The sequence below is a fragment of the Oncorhynchus kisutch genome, linkage group LG17 (assembly GCF_002021735.2).
Source record: "Oncorhynchus kisutch isolate 150728-3 linkage group LG17, Okis_V2, whole genome shotgun sequence".
NCBI classification, from domain to species: domain Eukaryota; kingdom Metazoa; phylum Chordata; class Actinopteri; order Salmoniformes; family Salmonidae; genus Oncorhynchus; species Oncorhynchus kisutch.
In genome coordinates, this window is record NC_034190.2 from 34,598,813 (window position 1) to 34,603,557 (window position 4,745).

Genomic DNA, 4,745 nt, shown 5'->3' on the forward strand with positions numbered 1-4,745 from the left:
TCTCTAACTTTGAACTCTTCTCAATTTCCCCATAAAGCATACTATAATTAAACAATAAGGCCCGGGGGGGTGTGGTATATGGCCAATATACCACGGCTAAGAGCTGTTCTTATGCACGACGCAACACAGAGTGCTAGGACACAGCCCTTAGCTGTGGTATATTGGCCATACATCACAATACCCAGAGGTGCCTTATTGCTATTCTAAGCTGGTTACCAATGTAATTAGAGCAGTAAAAATAAATGTTTTGTCATACCCATGATATACAGTCTGATATACCACGGCTTCCAGCCAATCAGCTTTCAGGGCTCGACCCCACCCAGTTTATAATAGAATATTTTGTACAGTGCCTTTTGAATGTATTCAGACCCCTTGACTTTTCCACATTTTGTTACGTTACAGCCTTATTCTAAAATTGATGAAATATTTAAAATATCTGCAATCTACACACAATACCCCATAATGACAGCAAAAACAGGTTTTTAGACATTCTTGCAAATGTATTAGAAATAGTAAACGGATACCTTATTTACATCAGTATTCAGATCCTTTGCTATGAGACTCGAAATTGAGCTCAGGTGCATCCTGTTTCCATGGATCATCATTGATGTTTCTACAACTTCATTGGAGTCTACTTGTTGTAAATGCAATTGATTGGACATGATTTCGAAAGGCACACCTGTCTATATAAGGTCCCAGAATTGACAGTGCATGTCAGAGCAAAAACCAAGCCATGAGGTCGAAGGAATTGTCCGTAGAGCTCCGAGACAGGATTGTTTCGAGCCACAAGTCTGGGGAAGGGTACTAACAAATTTCTGCAGCATTGAAGGTCCCAAAGAACACAGTGGCCTCCATCATTCTTAAATGGAATAAGTTTGGAATCAGGAAGACTCTTCCTAGAGCTGGCTGCCTGGCCAAACTGAGAAATTGGGGAGAAGGGCCTTGGTCATGGAGGTGACCAAGAACCCATTGGTCACTCTGACAAATCTCCAGAGTTCCTCTGTGGAGATGGAAGAAGGTTCCAGAAGGACAACAGTCTCTGCAGCACTCCACCAATCTGGCCTTTATTGTAGAGTGGCCAGACAAAAGCCACTACCCAGTAAAAGGCACATGACATCCCGCTTGGAGTTTGCCAAAAGGCACCTAAAGGACTTTCAGACAATGAGAAACAACATTCTCTGGTCTGATGAAACCAAGATTGAACTCTTTGGCCTGAATGCCAAGCGTCACATCTGGAGGAAACCTGGCACCATACCTATGGTGAAGCATGGGGGTAGCAGCCTCAAGCTGTGGGGATGTTTTTCAGCGGCAGGGACTGGGAGACTAGTCAGGATCGAGGGAAAGATGAACGGAGCAAATTACAGAGAGATCCTTGATGAAAACTGGCTCTATAACGCTCAGGACCTCAGACTGTGGTGAAGTTCACCTTCCAACAGGACAACGACCCTAAGTTCTCTGGATGTCCTTGAGTGGCCCAGCCAGAGCCCGGACTTGACCCCGATCGAACATCTCTGGAGAGACCTGAAAATAGCTGTGCAGCGACGCTCCCCTCCAACCTGACAGCGCTTGAGAGGATCTTCAGAGAAGAATGGGAGAAACTCCCCAAATACATGTGTGCCAAGCTTTTACCGTCATACCCAAGAAGACTCCAAGCTGTAATTGTTGCCAAAGGTGCTTCAACAAAGTTCAAATCAAATCAAATTTATTTATTTATATAGCCCTTCGTACATCAGCTGATATCCCAAAGTGCTGTACAGAAACCCAGCCTAAAACCCCAAACAGCAAGCAATGCAGGTGTAGAAGCACGGTGGCTAGGAAAAACTCCCTAGAAAGGCCAATACCTAGGAAGAAACCTAGAGAGGAACCAGGCTATGTGGGGTGGCCAGTCCTCTTCTGGCTGTGCCGGGTGGAGATTATAACAGAACATGGTCAAGATGTTCAATGTTCATAAATGACCAGCATGGTCGAATAATAATAAGGCAGAACAGTTGAAACTAGAGCAGCAGCACAGTCAGGTGGAAGTTGAAACTGGAGCAGCAGCATGGCCAGGTAGACTGGGGACAGCAAGGAGTCATCATGTCAGGTAGTCCTGGGGCATGGTCCTAGGGCTCAGGTCAGTTGAAACTGGAACAGCAGCATGGCCAGGTGGACTGGGGACAGCAAGGAGTCATCATGTCAGGTAGTCCTGGGGCATGGTCCTAGGGCTCAGGTCCTCCGAGAGAGAGAAAGAAAGAGAGAAGGAGAGAATTAGAGAACGCACACTTAGATTCACACAGGACACCGAATAGGACAGGAGAAGTACTCCAGATATAACAAACTGACCCCAGCCCCCCGACACATAAACTACTGCAGCATAAATACTGGAGGCTGAGACAGGAGGGGTCAGGAGACACTGTGGCCCCATCCGAGGACACCCCCGGACAGGGCCAAACAGGAAGGATATAACCCCACCCACTTTGCCAAAGCACAGCCCCCACACCACTAGAGGGATATCTTCAACCACCAACTTACCATCCTGAGACAAGGCTGAGTATAGCCCACAAAGATCTCCGCCACGGCACAACCCAAGGGGGGGGGGCGCCAACCCAGACAGGATGACCACAACAGTGAATCAACCCACTCAGGTGACGCACCCCCTCCAGGGACGGCATGAGAGAGCCCCAGCAAGCCAGTGACTCAGCCCCTGTAATAGGGTTAGAGGCAGAGAATCCCAGTGGAAAGAGGGGAACCGGCCAGGCAGAGACAGCAAGGGCGGTTCGTTGCTCCAGAGCCTTTCCGTTCACCTTCCCACTCCTGGGCCAGACTACACTCAATCATATGACCCACTGAAGAGATGAGTCTTCAGTAAAGACTTAAAGGTTGAGACCGAGTTTGCGTCTCTGACATGGGTAGGCAGACCGTTCCATAAAAATGGAGCTCTATAGGAGAAAGCCCTGCCTCCAGCTGTTTGCTTAGAAATTCTAGGGACAATTAGGAGGCCTGCGTCTTGTGACCGTAGCGTACGTATAGGTATGTACGGCAGGACCAAATCAGAGAGATAGGTAGGAGCAAGCCCATGTAATGCTTTGTAGGTTAGCAGTAAAACCTTGAAATCAGCCCTTGCTTTGACAGGAAGCCAGTGTAGAGAGGCTAGCACTGGAGTAATATTCTGTTCTGAGTAAAGGGTCTGAATACTTATGTAAATGTGATTTTTCAGTTTCTTCTTTTTTATAAATTTGCAAAAAATATCTAAAAAGCTGTTTGTGTTTTGTCATTATGGGGTATTGTGTGTAGATTGAAAACCATTTAATCAATTTTAGAATAAGGCTGTAACGTATCAAAATGTGGAAAAAGTCAAGGGGTCTAGATACTTTCCGAATGCACTGTATATACACTACTTTTGTCCTTCTAGACAGAGTTCTTCTGTCCGGTGTCTGTTTTTTCCCATCTTAATCTTTTCTTTTTATTGGCCAGTCTGAGATATGGCTTTTTTTTGCAACTCTGCCTAGAAGGCCAGGATCCCGGAGTCGCCTCTTCACTGTTGACGTTGAGACTGGTGTTTTGCGGGTACTATTTAATGAAGGTGCCAGTTGAGGACTTGTGAGGCGTCTGTTTCTCAAACTAGACACTCTAATGTACTTGTCCTCTTGCTCAGCTGTGCACTGGGGCCTCCCACTCCTCTTTCTATTCTGGTTAGGGCCAGTTTGTGCTGTTCTGTGAAGGGAGTAGTACACAGCGTTGTACTAGATCTTCAGTTTCTTGGCAATTTCTCGCATGGAATAGCCTTCATTTCTCAGAACAAGAATAGACTGACTTGTTTCAGAAGAAAGCTCTTGTTTCTGGCCATTTTGAGCCTGTAATCAAATCAAAGTTTATTTGTCACGTGCGCCGAATACTTACAGTGAAATGCTTACTTACAGGCTCTGACCAATAGTGCGGAAAAAAGGTGTGTGCGTAGGTAAGTAAAGAAATAAAACAATAGTAAAAAGACATTTGAAAATAAGAGTAGAAGGGCTATATACAGACACTGGTTCGTCAGGCTTATTGAGGTAGTCTGTACATGTAGGTATGGTTAAAGTGACTATGCATATATGATGAACAAAGAGCAGCAGTAGCGTATAAAGAGGGGTTGGCGTGTGGTGGGACACAATGCAGATAGCCCACAAATGTGTGGCGGGAGGTAGGATGTATAGTCTCAAGATGGACAGTTGCATTGCTAATTTAAATCAGGACAACAGTTTTCAGCTGTGCTAACATAATTGCAAAAGGGTTTTCTAATGATCAATTAGCCTTTTAAAATGATAAACTTGGATTAGCTAACACAAAGTGCCATTGGAACACTGGAGTGATGGTTGCTGATAATGGGCCTCTGTACGCCTATGTAGATATTCCATGTAAAATCTGCCGATTCCAGCTAAAATTAGTCATTTACAACATTAGCAATGTCTACACTGTATTTCTGATCAATTTGATGTTATTTTAATGGGCAAAAAATGTGCTTTTCTTTCAAAAACAAGGACATTTCTTAGTGACCCCAAACTTTTGAACAGTAGTGTATGCATGTGTGTGTATATACAGTTGAAGTCGGAAGTTTACATACACTTAGGTTGGAGTCATTAAAACTCGTTTTTCAACCACTCCACAAATTTCTTGGCAACAAACTATCATTTTGGCAAATCGGTTAGGACATCTACTTTGTGCATGACACAAGTAATTTTTCCAACAACTGTTTACAGACAGATTATTTCACTTATAATTCATTGTAT